A 19,395-nucleotide genomic window follows, 5' to 3' on the forward strand; every position below is an offset into this window, starting at 1 on the left:
AACTCAAAATGGATGAAAGACCTCAATGTGAGACAGGAATCCATCAGAATCCTAGAGAAGAACACAGGCAGCAACCTCTTTGACCTTGGCCCCAGCAAGTTTTTGCTAGACATGTCTCCAAGGCAAGAGAGACAAAAACAAAAATGAACTATTGGGATTTCATCAAGATAAAAGCTTTTGCACAGCAAAGGAGACAGTCAACAAAACCAAAAGGCAGCCTATGGAATGGGAGAAGATATTTGCAAATGTCTTATCAGATAAAGGGCAGTATCCAAAATCTATAAAGAATTATCAAATTCAACACCCAAAAAACAAAACAAAACAAATCCAGTCAAGAAATGGGCGGAAGACATAAACAGACATTTCTCCAAAGAAGACATACAAATGACCAACAGAAACATGAAAAAATGCTCAACAACCCTCAGCATCAGAGAAATACAAATCAAAACCACAATGAGAATATCACTGCACACCAGTCAGAATGGCTAAAATTAACAACTCAGGAAACAACAGATGCTGTTGGAGAAAGGGGAATCTTCTTGCACTGTTGGTGGGAATGCAAACTGGTGCACGCATTCTGGAAAACCATATGGAGGTTCCTCAAAAAGTTAAAAATAAGGCTGCCCTATGACCCAGCAATTGCACTAGTAGGTATTTATCCAAAGGATACAAACATAGTGATTTGAAGAAGCACATGCACCCCAATGTTTATAGCAGCAGTGTCCACAATAGCCAAAATATGGGAAGAGCCCAGATGTCCATCAACAGACGAATGGATAAAGATGTGGTATATATATACACAATGGAATATTATGCAGCCATCAAAAAAACAAAATCTTGCCATTTGCAACGATGTGGATGGAACTAGAGGGTGTTATGCTAAGTGAAATAAGTCAGTCCAAGAAAGACAAATACCATATGATTTCACTCATATGTGGAATTTAAAAAACAAAACAGATGAACATAGGGGAAGGGAAGGAAAAATAAAATAAGACGAAAGCAGAGAGGGAGGCAAACCATAAGAGACTCTGAACTATAGGGAACAAAACGAGGGTTGCTGGAGGGGAGGTGGGTGTGGGGATGGGGAATTGGGTGATGGGCATTAAGGAGGGCACTTGATGTAATAAGAACTGTGTGTTTGTATGCAACTGATGATTCACTGAATTCTACCTCTGAAACTAATAATACAGTATATGTTAATCTAACGGATTTTAAATAAAAGACTTAAAGGCAAAAATAAAAATAATATGTTTCATTAAAAAAAAGAAATCTGTCATGGTCTAAGTGACATTTCAACACATGAAGTCTCTACAGCCAACTTCTCTAGGAAATGGTCCCTATTTGGGTTTTAATTCAATTGGGTACTGGTTTTGGCCGGCTCCAGTGGAGGTCTTGTGGCCAGAAGTGACTAGACCAGGGATATGGAGGGGATCACATTAGACCAGTGAGGAGGAAGCCTCACACAGGAGTCTTAAGATTGGTAGCCATGATAGTCACTTAGGTGGCAACACAGAATTTGTATAAGGACAGGAGTAAGGAGAGGGCATCAGGTTTCTGGGTCTTATAACCATTCTGGCCATGTTACTAACTTCCGGCCAAAATGCAGGCTTACTCCTCCCCACAGAGTAGCCACAGGTTAAAGGATTATAGCCTGTGACATAAAAGTGTTGCAATAAGACTATACTCCTTGAAAAACCCCTGAAATGAAAGTAAAGGAAGAGAAGAGGAATTACTCACCACGTTTGCACTGAGGCTCAGAGTCCAGATGAAAAGACTCCCATATAAGAAGGCCAAAATAATGTAGAAATGTTGGGGTTCAGAGCTGATGGCCAAGAAGGAATTCTTGAGACATCTTTGGTGTAAAAAAGGTGATTTTATTAAAGCATGGGTACAGGACCTGTGGACAGAAAGGACTGCACTGGGGTTGTGAGGAATGGCTGATTATATACTTTGGAATTGGGAGAGGTAAACACAAAGGGAAGTTTCCAAAAGGACTTTCATATATTAAAAGAGACTCACAGGATCCTGGAGGCCTAGCTATTGTCAGGCTAAGGCTGTTTTTCCTTCTAGCAAAGCATTAACAATAAGACAGTTGGGAGATCCTGGAAGAATGTTATACTCTGGCTGCCTCAAGTGTTTGTCAATGGGTTGCAGGTTATAAGGAAATTTAATTTTATCTACATTTCCTTCTGCCTTTGTTCCCCACATCACAAAGCTTGCAACCTCCTTCCCCAACTCATTTTAGAGACTGTTCCAAACAAATGTGTTCTGTACTGATTCTAGTGAGTCTATGTCATCACTCGAAGGGGCTGTGCTTCTCTTTAGGAAAGTACCAAAGAAATCCCAGTTGCACAGACTGGTCCAAATGTCTGAGCCACCTGATTCTCTCTTAATGCTTGATTATAAAAATCAATCTTTGTAATCAAATAAGAGGATCATTCTGGCAACCCCCCAAATCTTCAAATTCACATCTTTCCTTGAATGCATGGCTTGATACCAGCTGTTGTTTGTGGGAACTTCTACCAGAATTTTTGCTTGGCTGCCCAATTTTCATATGAAACAATTCTCCCTTTCCTTTGAGCAAAGCTATTACTGAGGTGTAAGTGGTTTGGGCTGAAAGAGAGGATGGATTTTCTCAGTTCTGCAGTGTGGCAGAACAATCCATCATTAAGTACACAGATGGCCCAAGGGAAACAACTCAAAGATTAGCCCAAAGGGGTATTCCTTGATTTGTTCTCTGTGCTGTTTTTCTTTTCTTTCATTTTAGTGGAGACAAAAGCATTGCTAATGGGAGATACATCTTTTTCCACATGAGCACATGGAACACTGACAACTGACTTCACTGAACCAAGTAGAGAGATATAAAAGCCTCTAGCAAAAGGAAGTTATAACCAAGAACATTCTGTTTATTCAACTTAACCTTAAAGCTCATTGTTGATTAGCCCTAAACAATGATAAACCTATTGGTATACTTCCACCTATGTAGAATTTGGAGAAATTGAACAGGGCTCACTGTACTGTGTGTTCAGTTGCTAAACAAGTCTTGAATATAGGGAGGTACTTGAAGTAGCCAGGGACTGATCTCCTTACTTTGGCCTTGGGTTTATGTCTATGCCAGGGACTGATCTCCTTACTCTGGCCTTGGGTTTATGTCTATGCCAGGGAGACCAAGGACTGGGGGTGTTTGGAACAGAGTGAAACTCTGTTTCACTCATTGTGGCTCAATAAGCTTATTTCTATTTAAATGATAGCACATTTTATTTTTCAAAAGTGATTACCTCTGAAGCACCTATTATTTACATTAAATAATGCAATGTATATGTTGGATTGGTTTATAGAAACTCAGACTATATTTTGTAAAATGTAATATTTTGCTTCCTTATAACTGTTCTTGCAGCAAGCAACCAACCAGAAATATTATTAGTGAACTTGACTTCCATTTTGGAATGGGGAAAAAACCCCTACTTATCCATCTTCCAAACTGGTTCAGGAATCACAAATGTGGATCTGTAATTCCACAGAACACAGTATTTCCCCAAAAGGAATACCTTATAATTGTGTGATAGATATGGCCAGAGAAAGGATCACTAATTTACTGATAAGAAAACTGAGCTATGGGCTGGTTAAATGGCATTCCCAGGTGGGTGGGTTGAATATTGTTCCCCCCCCATATTAATTTACACCTAAAACCTGTGAATATGACCTTATTTGGAAATAGGTTCTTCTCAAATGTAATCAAGTTAAGATGAAGTCATACTGGATTAGGGTGTGCCCTAAATCCAATGACTGGTGTCCTAATAAGGAAAGGGAGGTTTGACGACAGAGACCTAGAGACCATAGGAAAGAAGACCATGTGATGGCAGGCAGAGTTTGGAGTCATGCAGCTGCTACAAGTCAAGGAACTCAAAGGACTGCCAGCAACCACCAGAAGGCAGAAGAGAAGCATTGAAGAGATTCTTCCATAGAGCCTTCAGAGAGAGCATGGTTTTGCCAACACCTTGATTTCAGACTTCTAGCCTCCTGAACTATGGAAGAATAAATTTCTGTTGTTCTCAGTCTCCAGTCTGTGGTTAATTTGTTACAGCAGCCCTAGGTAACTAATACATCAGAGTTGCATATATAGAAAGTAGTAGGTCCATGGATGGGGTTTGGCTTTTCTGAACTCTAATGAAGTACTTGTTTTTTCCAAGACACCTCAGTGCCTCCCTATGAGTGCCACTTCTCCATCTACTCTCACTGTCCTCAATAAAAATAAGTTAGGGAAATCATTATCTTTGGGATTTATGACATTTTGTGTTTTAGGGTGTTCTAATTATAAGGAGGTAGGTGACATATTTGAGTTTTAAGAGGACAACAGTGTAAAAATCCCATTGCTGTCCAGAGGCAAAACTTGCTATATTGGGCAATTCATGTCATGTGGAGAACATATTTCTCCTTTCTGGTTTCTCCCACTGAGACTATCTCAAAACAGAGCTGTAATGAGCACTATCTATTTCTGCTGGTAATCTCTGATACAATTATGATAATGATAATGATAAACATTTATTAAGCACCCACAGTGCAAGGTGTTACTTGTTCAAAAATGCATAAAAGACCTGGTCCCCACTATCATAGTGTTTACCATAGTATTGGCACAGTGTGGGAGTTGATGCTTTGTGGTCAGTTAATGCTTTGAACTGATGTGCTTAGAAAACAGACCACAATCCCTCATGCTTCTGGATTTCTTTTGTGAGTTCTTCTGCTGTCTCATGTTCTTATAAGTACACTGTGGTTGGAGACCATAAAAATTATAGACTCTGGAAAATTTGGAATTTCCATAATCATCAAAATACTTTGAGTCCACTTTTCTCACCAATTTACTGATGAGGAAACAGATGTGGACAGATGAAGTGACATTCCTAGGAGTAGTGGGTTGTGTAGTATCTCTTGCCTCAAATTCATGTCTACCTGAAACCTGTGACTGTGACCTTATTTGGAGATAAGATCTTGGCAGATGTAATCAAGTTAAGATGAGACTATTAGTTATGTTGTTTTGGTTCTTGTTCTGAATAAATGGAGTTTTCATAGGTTTCTCTGCTTCTAGATTTTCTTGTTATGGCTCTTTTAAGCTAGCAGTAGTTCTGTTATAGGGAAGAGCTGGTGATGGTCTCAGAACCATATATCTTAGAGTTGGAAGAGACCCCAAAATATCATGGTGAGCCACCTGCTTTAGGGTGATTTAGCATTCAAAATTTCCATTTTACAGATGAAATAATCAACAATAATTTCAATGACTTGATAAAGGTAATACATTTGATTAGTAGCAGATAAAATCCAACATTTTTAAGTAATTCCTATGTGTCAGGCATTGTGCTAAGAGTTTCATGTGCATAATCTCATTTAATTTCTACAACAACCTTATGAGGTAGGTATTATTATTATCCTATTTTAGAGAAGAGAAAACTTAGACACAGAATGATTAAGTAATTTTTTCAAGGCAGTAGTGTTAGTATCAAAATCATGCATCAGCATCTATGTAGCACAGATACCATTGTGACCCAAGAAAGTCTGATTCCAGAGCCTAAGCATTTAATCACCACATTATACTGTTTAATGGTTAGAGAAAGAATCAAGTTCTCTTGCTTTAGAGATTTAATGAAGTGATTCCCAACCATTGTGCAGTATCTATATATACTCCAAACATTATCTGTAGACTAAAAAACAATGCGACCAACTAATATTTTAAAATGAATACTGGTTTTGTTTGGATAAGCTGTGAATTCATTAAAAGCATTATTGAATTAAGAGTGTCTTCTTGTCATGATTCATTTGATTAAATCAGTGACTGCTAAAAGAACAAACTTCTTTTGTGGGAGTCTAAAATATTTGATCTGGAAAGGAGTCCTTATATTCATGAAGAACAGTATGAACCACAGGTAGAGTAAAAAGAGAGCTCAATATGGAATCAGACATATCTGGATTTGAGTCTTGGTTTCTGCTTACTTCATAGCTGAGTGACCTTGGGCAAGTCCCTTAATTATCTTGGCTTCAGTTTCCTCATTTGTAAAATGATATTCTCTAACATCTCAAAATGTTGGGAATCTCAGATGCAACACTTTACATGAAAGTATTTTATAGAAATAATAGAGTTCTGTAGGAATATAGGAATATAAGGTAAACATTATTATTCCTCTGTGATACTCAAGGAATTAGGTTTGGTCCTGAATACTGCCTTATTTCAATTTTACCCACAGTCATTCTGTATAGTCTTAAAAAAAAAAAACTTTTGTCACTACCATAATGATAAGCTAGGGAACAAGTCAATTTCAAAGAAAATAATATTCATTCCTGATATGAGCTATCTTCACTTTCTAGTCATGCCTAGAATAGTACATCCTTTGTGAGATGAGGATTTAGGGTGATGAAGAGGAAAAGAAGATGGCATGCCAGCTCTTCTGTGAGTCACTATGAGTAGGTCACAGCCATTCTGGGAGACCCTACACCATTTTTTCTAGGCTGAGAACTAGGAATGGAAGAATGGAGTCCAGCCAAAGAGAGGAAGAACTGTTTCTGTCTCTCTCTCCCATGTTTCTCCGTTCCCAGCTTTCTAATCAATTCCAAGGGCATTATTTATTGAAGCAGAAGTCCAGAAGAACAAATCAGATCCATCTCTAGCTTTTTTGAGTGACATGAACACACTGTTGGGCCTACTTAGGAAATACCATTATGAAGTGGCCAACCAAGGTACTCCTGTCAATGAATCCAAGAGCCTTGGAGTTTGGTCTGTGATAGCAGAGCTTGAAGGAACTTCATTTATAGCCCTGCATATATTTTAGTCTGACTTGGTTACTGCTGTGACTTTTCATTTCCCCTTTGATCTTAGTCATCTGTAGCTGCTGAGCTGCTCCAAGGTTTTGCAGGAAAAGTTTGGCCTAAGCTTCTGGAGCTAGAGCTGCGCTGCCACCATCTGGAATTGTGGGGGATTTCACTAGCAATGGTCCTTAACCTTCCTTCTAACAACCAGTCATCCACAGACAGAATGTTGAATTAATTCTGTATAAAAAAAAGTCCTTTTCTCTAGAAGGTTTCTAATTCTTTGGGAGGTACTTGATTATGGAAGGCAGTTTGGTTTCTGAACTGTTGAATGAAATTTACAAGGCTGGCAGTAATGAATTTTTAAATAAACTTCTTATATGCTTTACCAGCCACAAATATCCATTATGATTAATAAAATAGTGCATTAGTTACCTAGGTCTGACCAGTGCTAGGGCACAATTAATCTTGTGGCCCAACTGTACTGCAACTCTTTTTGTTAACCTCTTGCCTGAAAACATACAGGTCTCAAGAGAGACTTAGGGCCTCCTTGTCAATTACACTAGGAGCACACAGTCAGTGCTTTATAAGACCTGGGAAGTATGGGAAAACTGGTTGGCTGCTCCATCCTTCTATTAACCTATGCAGAGAGTCTTGCCACTTATGTCCTTGGTTCCATCTACATTGTTGTTTGGGTGCCACCATAGTCCATCCTCAGCGGACTTCAGCTGTGAGTCTTGGCAGAAGATAAAGATAAGCTTAAATGCTTGGTCTGCTGCATTCTTTATGGTAAAGGAAAGAGTAGGGGTTACTTTTTTACAGATAAGTGAAACCTAATGCAAGATGAGTAGGTTTTATAGAAAGGAATTTTCCTCTGAACTTTGGAGTTGGTCCATGTTTCAGGCCTAAAGCAATCATGTGGGTAGCATCAATAGAGCTGTTACTTGCTGGGTCCACTCTCAGTGAGGCTTGCCTTATGTTCACATAGAAGAGGTTGGTTATTTGTATTGGTCATCTGATTGCTCTTAGACACATTTAATTTTCATTATGCCAAGGCAAATCCCAAAGAGAAATGTCATAGGCTTGGAACACACCACACTTCTGGTGCAGTCATGAGATCTGACAGAGGTGGAAATTGTGGAAGTACACAGGAGAGTTACAGGACATTCTGTCCTCAAGAGTATGCAAACCATAGCAATACATGGTTTTACAGATATAGTGCCAGTGTTGCCAGAATTAATCATTTCCATTTCTACCACTAGGTCTTAGGTCTTATCTCTATCTCCTGATCTTTTCCTTATACAGTGTAATCTTTTGACAAAGTTCTTAACTCCTTTTACTGAAACTTTCCTGGTCTAATTGCTAGCAAATATCTTGAAGAAAATGAAGTTTGCTCAACAGACCATCTCTTGGCATTTAGTGAATTCTTATCAATGTAGACTGCCTTAGATGGTCTTTAGATATCAAATTAAATGTTACTTCCTCAGAGAGGCCTTTTCTGATTATCTGTTCTAAAGTCGGTTTCTCCAACCTCTTCTTTGGTACAGTAGTTAAGAAAACATGCTCTAGAGTCAGACAAATCCATTCCTGGCTTTGCCTACCACTATCTATGTTACCCAAGTTACTTAGCCTCTCTGCATCTCAGTTTCCTCGTAAAATAGGCATAATAGTATATACTTCAAAGAGTTGTTGTAAGGACTAGTTATGGTGCATAAAGCATTTAGAACAGTGCCTGGCTATCATCATCATTATTTCAGCCCATGTTTTTGTCTTTCATGCCACTTATTTTAACTTGAAATTGTTGTAGGTGTCAGTTTGTCTTTTTTTCCAATCTCTCTCTCACTGTTCTAAAAGTTTCATGAAGGCAGAAACCATGTTTGTGTTTGTCTTGTTCATTCTCCTTTACCCAGTGCTTAGCACACAGTAGGAACTCAATAAATACTTGCCAAGTAAATGAATGATAATTTAAGAAAAATTTCCTAAACTCAAATATCTCTTTCCTCCAAGTTCTTATTACAATAAAATCTCTTTATAACAAAAACGATTCCCAGATCTCCATCAATGGAATATTTTATTTCAAGAAACATTTGCTACAAACAAAATGCCAGGGCAACACATTCCAAACAATCTTTTGTGTCAGTCTTTTTCTCTTCACTATTGCTTTTGCTTTCTCCAGGTATTTACAACTAGATCTACTAATGGGACTCACCTCTAGGTCCAGGCCCAGAGCCTAAGGAAGTCATCCCAGCCATAACTAAGGTAAAGTGTTTGAGGATTTAGTATAGGGTATGAAAATTATGAAGGTACAAGCACATTAAATTACTTAAATGTGTTGTGTAAATTGTAAAGACCCTTAACCTGGCATGAAAATGAAATGTTCTATGAACAGTCATAGATCCTATTCACTCCACACTCTGTCACAAACAGATAGATCTCTATCTAACAGAACTTGCTTGTTACCTGGGATCTTCTGATAATATATCCTGCCCTCTTCTTTCCTGAAAAGAAATCATCCAACTGCCATTACTGATACCAGCTTCCTCTGATTTCCATTACCTCAGGTCTCAGTGTTGTTATTCATTCTCAGCAACCCTAACTCCTGAACTCACTCTATTTATACAGTTTTGGTATATGTTGTACTGTAATTGGATTTGTGTAAAGGTTAGATGAAGGTAGAGGAAGCCATCCTAATTTGTCATTTCCAAGTAAACCATAAATCACAAAAATGTTATTTAGTTGTTAACCTGTTCAAAAAACTTTGATGACACCACTGACCTCCAGTATAAGGTTCTAAATACTTGTTCTAGTAGTCAAGGCTCTGCACAATAGCCTCTACCTACATTTTCAACATCAACTCCCATTACTCCACTATACAAAGCTTTTGTGAGATCTAAGGGTAGAGGCTTTCTCTTTGTTAGTAGCAGCCTGGCACTTTGAATTATATCTGGCACTTTGTGGTGCTCAGTAAATATAAGAGGTAAAAATGACTGAGTTCTTTGTGCTAAACATGTAAAACATGATGTGCTTTAAGATATCATCTCACTTTACAGGTATCATCTCATGTAATTCCCCCTCCTTATGAAATAGATATTATATTAATTTGTCCAAGTTCACTCAATAAGGATAATGGTAAAATCAGGACTTGAACCCAGATCTATCTAGCGTCAGAGCTTGTGCCATTAAAAACTACACCACATCATTTCAATGGTGTTTGTAGAATAAATACTTGAGCCAAACTACTCTTCATTGTTTCCCCAAAGCAATGATGTTACCACAGCTTATGTGCCTTTACAAACACTCTTTCTCTCACCAGAAAGACTTTCCTACAGCTTCTAGGTGCTCAATCATCCTTTGGACTTAGTCTTTATCAATGATGAGCACTACTTCTGTGATACCTGAAAAGTGCTTCCTTGTATTTGTAGTTCTCCTTTTAAGATACCCACAACTAGACTGTAAGCCCTTGGAGGGCAAAATTCACATCTTACACTGCTATTGAGTCTCAGTCTTAAGCATCAAGTGTAGGCATTTAGATCCATTAAGTAATATTTCCTGATGGTGATGGCTTAAATGAGGACAAAAAATAAAGTGAAGTTAGGTTCATTTTTAATTACAATTGGTAAGAAACCTATATTACATAAATGTGTATTAAAACATAAAATCCTTTCATGTGCAAATATTAGTTACTGGGATGAGAAATTGAAGAAGCAAGGAAGAAATAGATAGTCATCATCATAACCATCATCCTTACAAGTACATTTGCTTCAGAGGTTGAATTATCTTGTTATGTCTGCCATCTATTTTAGACCGATCTATTAAAAGTTCCAGAAATCAGAAATTAGTTGCCTAGACTGGACATAGTTATTTTGCATCTATGGAGTAATTTACATTTATAAAACTGCTTTATGAGAATTATAATGTTCACTGGAGATCAAACAAGACTGAACAGGAAACCTGGGAGGGTCTTCAAAGGCTTCCTGATGACCAGGAACTGCCTCTGGTAGGAAATCTTTGGTTAAATTCTATGTAGATCTCTTTTTCTCAAGAGAGGATCAGATTTCATTGATCTCCGTGTTCCAGAGCTGTTCATGAACCCTGCTGTTCTGGATCTGTGACAACTATTTATTTCTCATGGAAAAGGGAACTAAATTAAGTATCTTTATTTTACTCTCCTTGGCTAGAAAAATCTAATGCTATATTGGAATGGGTTAACAGTCCACTAAGTAGTATTCAGAGCCCTGAGTTATAAAGGAAGGGAGGCCTATGTGTGAATCTCCTGTAATGTACAAGATGTAAAATTCAGAGTTGTGAATTCTTTTTTTTTTTGTGAATTCTCTTCTGACTCTTGTATGTGATTACCTTTGCTGGGGTTTTAATCTGGTGGTTTCACAGACCATGAGATCAAGTATGGTGCTTTATTAAAATATATATATATATATATATATATACACACATATATTTATATATATATGATGACATAACTTTCTATTCTCTTTACATTGGGAAGAAGGGTCTGTAGAAGATGTCTTCATATACACTGACATTGAGGAAAGACTATCTAATTTTTTTCCCCAGATAGCCCTGATCTCTGCTATGGAGCATGCAATTTGATTACCTTGCTAGTGTTCACTTATATTGCATGACTAACAAAATTATTAATAGCTATAAAATTATTCAGGTCCTTAAAGACGCAGTCACTATGCTTCTCTCAATGGTCTCTCATAGCAGCAAATTCTAGGCTGATTAGAAGTTGGTCACCAATTTTAATTTTAAATATATTTCCATTAATTTAATTAAGCCCACTCTTGCTCTCCTGAAATGGTATCAAGCATCAGAAGGGCTTTCTTGTCTCTCCCACCACATCCTCCATGGTTGGAAGAAATAAGGTCCAGCTTTTCTTACTTCTCATCTTTGGGCTGAGTCTGTCTTTTTCACTTCACCTCTTCTTTCTGAATGACCCTGTTCTTGACCCTGAGCAAGCAATCTGAGAGCTAGATGGGGGTGGAGTGTGGGGAGGATGTTCTGGAGTTCAGCAGATGGATCCCAAGAGCACAATGGCTTACCAGCCCTCCTGTGATTGTTGCCAAAACGCCTTCCTGTTTTCAAAAGTGTCTCGTCCCCTGCTTCTTTGTTTTGCTTTGCTTGGAGACTGCAGTTCTGATTTTGCTAGGAACCAAATATGCTGTTTCAAGGAAATGCAGCTGCTTGCTTTGGTGGGTGGCTTGAAAGATAATTTTTCTACCCTCCCTCCCCAACCTCCTTCCCACCCCACCCTCATGTGAACTCCGCTGGCTGGCTCATCATCTCACAACGCATTGATTTCAGAAGCTGACTATTTGGTTTTGATTGTTTGGCTGGGGCTGCAACGAAGTCATTGATGGATCTCATTTTAAGCTATCATCCTGTCTACTCTTTTCGGTCAGCCTTCCAGAACTGATTGCTTGTTCCCCCAAATGAAACTGCACAGCCAGACAGAGATGCTTTCTCAAGTTCCACCTTTTCCCAGGGCAGAGAACACACAGAGCTACATGGGCCTCAAGCTGGGCCTGCTCCTCTCTAAGACTGTTAGTTCTCTTACCAACCCATCATTAGGCACCAGACTTAATTTGATCACTGCTGCCTAGGCTGTTACCCCTGAGTAGATATTGCCTGGTACTGATGTCACTGCATTTCGTGGTCTTTGCTAACAGAGACCAATGAAACTCAGCCCAGGTGGTGTCTCCTGTGATACAGGACACTCTCTTTTCCTACTCTTCCTAATTCTCAGCTTTTGGGAGAAAGGTCATTGGTTCTCTATGGCAGTTCTGGCTCCAGCTGCAGGCAACAGACAAAAATTAATAAGCTTTCCCTCTCCACGTCCAGTGCACCAACATGCAAACTGTTGGACCCCAGATCAGGATGCTTTCCCAGGGGGCAAGCCATTGTTTTCTTCTCATTCAAAAAAGGTGCATAACTTCTCTGCTGTTAAAATGATTTTTCTGTCACTTCTGCTCTATCTGTCCCCTTTGTGGTACTCTCTCTGCCTCCTTCTGGGATCTCCCTCTTTCAGTTTACTCTCCACTGCCCCAGGGCCTGTCAACCTGAACAAATATTATGCATTGTGCTGTTAGTGGCATACGTGACATGCCTTTGGTTCTTACATTGTTAGCCCAGGTAATGTAACAGCATCTGTCAAACTGGCAGTTCTTCATGTTCATTAGTTTTGTCTCTTTTTTAAGTTGACATTAACCAACTAGTAAGTTTCCTAGTTCAATGAAAAATCAGTCAGTGGGGCAGCTGGAACTCCCAGGGAGCTACACAAGGCCTCCCCTGAGTTATGGGAGCAGTTTTAGAGGAACCAAGAGTAAACTTAGGCCTAGCCTGGTCACCTAGAACTAAAGAGTATACAATAGGTCTGGTATCCTCACTGAGATCAGCTTTGGCCCAAGATACCTACAGAAGCCCAGGAGGTTGGGTCATCAGATTGACTTTGTGTTCCTCCTCTCACCAGTTCTTTAGTTATTATTGTCTATTTGAACTTAAACGCAAAAAGGTGTTACAGCATGGGATTCATACACTCCCTCCAGCACCATCACCATTTATCTCTCAGTCTTGAAAGATCTGGTTTGTTTTTTACAGTCCTGTGGACATCTTCAAAAAGAACTCAGCCTCCATCCAGTAAGACCAGACAACTAGATAGATTTTTTTGTTTTTCATTTTGGAAAGCTGATCTTCAAGCCTATCCTGTAGGGCTGATATTTTGGTCAGAGGTCTTTCAGCACCCTCAGCCAGTCCTTCCAGTGATATTTATGCCTCTTTTTTCTGCCTTTTTTGCTTCAACCACTCCAGAAATAGCAGAAGAGACTTTGAGAGAAGTCTAGGCTGAGAGTCAAAAGCCAAACCCCTCTCTGGAGCTCTAATCCAAAGGAGTTACACATGGTACTGAGGTTCCTAGGATCCACCTACTAGGTTGCAGCTAGAGTTTGGGGGTAGCAGTACAAAAAATTTGGCTTGCCCTAAACTAGAGCCTCCCTATTCTGTATATTTCCAATTCTATCTCTCTCTCTCTCTCTCTCTCTCTCTCTCTCTTAGCATTCAGTTCATGTTTCAATTGGTTTTTGAAGCCCCTTATTCAGTAATAGTTTTTTCCCCCAAGTTGTCAAGGCATTTACTCTAGGGGTATGTGTGGAATGTCACTCTTACTCAACCCCTTGGGATGAGAGAGGCAGCAGTGGGAAGGCTGGGCACGATCTGATCAGAGTGCCTTTGAAGAGAGAGCTTTCTGTTTTCAAAGGTAGTGGTGGGGAACAATAACAGTTGGTATGCGTTTGCACCTAAGAAGATAGTGTTTGGGATCCACTTGGAGAGAATTCACATGAAAAGGTTGAGGTAATAATGCTGGGAGCCCAAATGGTGCTGTCAAAACTTCACAGGTAGTCACTGCAGGGTAGTACAGAAGGTGTTAGAGAGTGGTGTCATTTATTGAAATGTATCTGCTGATTTAGCTTTTGCTAATTAAATGGTCCCCATGATGTGTGTTTATTTAGGGACAGTTATGAGTTTTGCAGCAGCAGGGGTTTGGCCCTGTGGGAAGTGCCATTTCTAAAGAGAGGAGATAAGCATGGAGGGGGCTTGGGCATAATTGTTCAGGGATGCTGGCCTTGTCAAAATGGGAAGACTGGGAGTGATTAATAGCTTTCTGTCCCTTCTTCACCACTGTTTCCCATGTCTCTTGTGTTTCTTGGAAAAGGCAGGCGACAGGGCTGTGGCAAATAATTTTAGCACTTAAGGAATACTTTCTCTTTGTTTTTCTGCCACAGCTCCCAGGGTGTCACTGTTATCCTCTGTCACAGGGTGGGAATGGAGGTGGGGCTTGGGAGGAAGAGGGAGGAAAAAGTGCAATAGACCTCAAAGACTTTTCTTGGCCCCCTTCCCTATTTTTCCTGGTATCTCAGAAGGGTCAGAAACAGCATCAGGATGGTGGAAATTGCACCCCACTCCTGCCCAGCATGTCTACATCCTTGGCTGCTGCTTTTAATGCCTTTCTTTGTGATGCCTGGGACAGTGTGTGTGTGGGGGGCAGGGTGGGATGGTGGGGTGGAGGTGGGGGTGGGGGCCTAACTAGAAATTGGGCAATCACTTTGGGCAGAAGGGAACAGAATTTTAGGAAGCCATCAACATGATATACCTCATTCTAGTTCCTCTTCGAGAAAAATCCATAGTACATAGAATTATATGCTGCTATTAAATTAATCAACTGAATTTAAAACTTTACAAGGGCAGGGACCATTTTTTTAAAAAAAATTCTCAGTCCCTAACACAATGCTGGGCACACAGCCAGCATTTGTTGATTTCACAAGGGAAGTGGTTAAGTTTTGTGTAGTGAGGTCATCTTGGCAAATCATTGAACTGCTCTGCAACTCTGCTTCCACATCTGCAAAGTCTCTTTACCTTCCAGGGATGTTGTAAAGATTAAAAAAGATGATGACTTTAATAATGACACTTTCTAGTTTTGAGCTGTTTCATCCATTTTCATTTTTGATTTTCTCTACTCTAGGCATTATAACCTAAGTAAGGAGATCAGATATGCAGGCTGGAAAAAGCTTGACTTTGGTTACTATTTTTTAATAAAGCTTTTCTTCCTAAGAGAACTTCATCAGACAGCTGGTCAAATTGGTTTGGTAGAATGGGATGCCCATGAGAGGGAACAAAAGCCAAGCTGGATGATAATCCATATTTTTGCAGCAAAGACAGAGGGATGAGATGGGGGGGTTGGGGGAGACAGAGAAAATGGAGTTATTTGAAGGTTAATCTCTTTGGAGCTTGAAGCAAACATTTTAAAAACACATCTCAGAAAGCTCCCTTAAACTTGTCAGTTCTACAGTCTTCATATCTTGGTACCTTAGTATTTACCATAATTTTTTTACCTTTTTGAACAAAACCTTTTACCCTATCCTTATTAATATCAGGACAATAAGAAGTATCCTCATACACTGGCTCAATTTAAATGTAAGGATATCCCCATTTTGGTCTTCTTCCATTGCCATTCAGCATTGTTTCAGTGGTGTGGCTGAAATTTTAAAGATAAAAAAAATCTTACTAATTTTGACTCTGGCCTCAGTGACCCAAAGAGCTGCCTTGGCCCAGAGAGATGGCCCAGGCTGCACAGCCCTGTAGTTGGTATCCAGAGCCCAGTGTCGGTTGCTCAGCAAAAGTTGGATCAAAAATACTGAGGACGGGGTGCCTGGGTGGCTCAGTTGGTTAAGCGACTGCCTTCGGCTCAGGTCATGATCCTGGAGTCCCGAGATCGAGTCCCGCATCGGGCTCCTCGCTCAGCGGGGAGTCTGCTTCTCCCTCTGACCCTCTTCCTTCCCGTGCTCTGTATCTCTCATTCTCTCTCTCTCTCAAATAAATAAATAAAATCTTTAAAAAAAAATACTGAGGACGGTCACTAGATGTCCCTCTTGTGTCTCTAAAGAGGCTGAGGAGGCGGGGCTCCCTTCAGGATTGAAGTGAAGCTAAGACTGAGAGAACTTTTTGTCTTTATTATCCTCAACCTGAATGTCTCCCCACCCCGAACGGTTTTATAAAGTTAATTAATAAATTCCTGATCGTGAAGGCGTTTTCCGCCACTGATTTAGTCAATAGCATTGTTGGAGCATAATGATCAAGTGTGCCAATTAGAAAAAAAAAACACATTCTGGGAGCAAACGGTGTTAGGATTATCTGTTGCAATAGACTGGGAGGATGGAAGAGGTAATTTTTGGAGGAGAGGTGTAACTATCACTTTGAGCTTGGGGGTGATGTGAAAGAGGGAAAGCAAAGGCACTCTCTTCCGCCTCCCTCAGAGCCTGGATTCCATAAAAGTGGTTTAGTATAGCTAGAAGTACTTGGGGTGCTCTGCTTGGAAAGGAGGGGTGCCTCGAGGGTGAACAGTGAGCTGGAAGCAAGGAACCCGATGCCATCTTCTTAGAGAAGAGCGCGTTTGTCTTTGCAAAAGCAGAACATGTCTTTACAATGTGATTGCAATTACAAAGGTAATGACGTTGTACGTGAATTGAATTCTCCTATTTATCTTTAAAAGACAGCAGAATATAGACATTCTATTAGCACTCCCCAAGGTAAGAGGTCCGCAGCCTTCTTATCTTGTTGTGTGCATCTTTACAGATGCCACGGCAATGTTAATCATTTTACCTGAGTAATTCTTCCATTTCTCGTTACCTGGGGGATTGTTAATGGCCGAGACTACTTCTCAGACTCTTTGCTCCCGCTCAATCAAGGCATGGAGGCGCCAGTTTACTTTTATTGATCAGCGGGTTCCTGACAGCCTTCACCACAAGGAAGCAGCATCATCCTTTTTTAACTTAAAGGGGAACAGATCACCTTAAAGTTTACAGCTAAAAGCTTCTAAGCATAGCATGCAAACATTTTAGCATGCTGCTAATTGTTCTGTTTAAATAGTCCAAGCTATATTTTAGAAAGCTGCCAAACGCCGAACTCACATCCCGTGATCAGATACCAAACCCATTTCAAATGCCTTTTTAGGCCTTTTTAATTAGACTAAGATGCATTTCATTCCCACTCCACTCGCCGACATCAAAGGTAAATAACTGTGATAAATCAAATGAAGCTCTTCTCTGCGGAGCTCTGAGATGCGCCCACGCTGCCTGCCATGTTGTCACTCTCTACTACTTGCCCATTTTTACAACCGGGTCTGCAGAAAACCGGGAGGGCCACTGGGTTTCCTTGAGCCATAACTCTGCTGTCCACACATCTAAATGACCAAAATTAAATGATACTCACTGAAGATGCCCCGATTTTCTCCCTGCTTTTGTGGGCTGAATTGCATTCTAATGTGAAAGAGTGAAAGGCTCTCCACGCCTAGAGCGGATCAGGTTCCCCGTGCCCTCCCCTTGGTTTCAGATGCACGTTCAGGGGTTTGTAATGTCACTTTTGAAATAATTCCTTTTTGTAGGAGGAAGCTGTCTTCTCCTTCCCCGCATCAAGGTAAAGACTGCTAAACTAGCTCCTCTTGGAAGGAGAAATATTTTTTAAAAGAAGCTGGGTTGCTTTCTGCAAGAAGACGGCATTTTTTGAGAAAACCTATTATGTTTCCAAATGCCATTTCCCCTTTTCTTGCTTAATGTTTTTAAAGGGCAAAAGCGAGTCTCATTTTAGGCCCAAAAACTTGGGCCAATGTCGCTGGGGTTAATTAAGAATTTGCTCACCCAAGACTCCCAAATATCCGAGACGACCCACTCAGAAGATAGGTTTACTCTTCCAAGTATTGTGAATTCAGGAGCCAGTCCCCGCCACCCCCAACCTATGATGAAAAAACCCCAACTTGTTCAGCGGGGTGTTTTTGATTCTTCCTGCTGGTGACCTTAATTAAGAGCCACAGAACAGAGCGGGGAGGACTCCCCCACTGTCCTCAGGGCTCCTTAGTCCGGAAGGCAAGCTGAATTTGATGTCAGACCCAGCCACGCCGGCCTCCCGCTTCCCAGCACTGGCACAGGCCGCAGCTGTCGCCACCACCGCCTGAGAGGAGCTAGCAGTCCCCTGAGACCCTGCGGGAAGGCTAGGGTGCCCCGCACACCGGCGCCGGCTCCAGCTGCCGGCCACCTACGGGGGACTGCGAGCTTGTCTTGCAGCTCCCGCAGGGCTGGGGGCTCTCCCGGCATGGCGCAGCCGCGGCGTCCGCTCCACCAGCTCTTCTCCAGCGAACAGTTTATTTATAGGGAGCTAAATTCTCCAACAGGGTGGGGTGAGGGGCGACGAAATTTGTCCAGCCCTCTCCGCGGTTCAATCCCTGCGACACAGACCCCATTTGATTAACAAGCAACAGACAAGAGCGAACCGAACCGGGCCTGTTCTGGGAGAATAAGTGCTGCGTTCGCCGGGGAAGGAGGGATGGAGGTGACGGTCCCGGAGGATGGCTGCCGCGGTTCTCAGCCGAGGTGAAGACTCATCGGCCAAGAGCCGGACGACTGACCACCTCGGGGGCGCTTTCTCCTTTCCTTTTTCCTTCCGGTACCCGACAAGGAGAGGAGAGGAAGGCAGAGAAGCAGACAGACAAAACCCAGGGTGAAGAGACAAAGAGGGAGGGGGAGGGGTGAAGAGAGAGAAAGAATATGAATATGAATATATTATATTCAAGATACGAGCATGTATGGGGGTGATGAACCCGCCGAGGGAATCAAATCCTCATCTTTTCTGCAACCTACAAACATGAGAGGCGCGCAGTTCACGGGGATGCTCAGTCGCATCGCCAGCAAATCCCCCTTCCCACTCCACCCAGTCCTCTTGCCCCCGCTTGCCCTGCCCACCAGGCCTCCTCAGACTCTCGCCCCGGCTCCGTGGGCCGGGGTACCACTTGGTCCCGCCAGTGTGTAAGTTTCCGGCTGGCCCCGCCCCGCCCCGCCCCCCGCGCCTTGGCCCCGCCCCAAGCCCGGAGCCCGCTGCGCGGCGCGCTGATTGGCCAGCGCCTGGCGTAGCCCGGTTCGGCCGCTCGGGCTCTCTCCGGCTCTCTCCAGACTCCACAGCCAGTAGTTTGCGGCATCGGGAGGAGCAGCAGCGGCAGTAGCGGCGGTGGCGGGCGCAGGGGGAAACCGACCAGCGGGCGCAGAC

Source organism: Eumetopias jubatus, unplaced genomic scaffold (genome assembly GCF_037043125.1).
Source record: "Eumetopias jubatus isolate StellerSeaLion01/CBP00866 unplaced genomic scaffold, mEumJub1_p1.0 scaffold_11, whole genome shotgun sequence".
Lineage (NCBI taxonomy): Eukaryota > Metazoa > Chordata > Mammalia > Carnivora > Otariidae > Eumetopias > Eumetopias jubatus.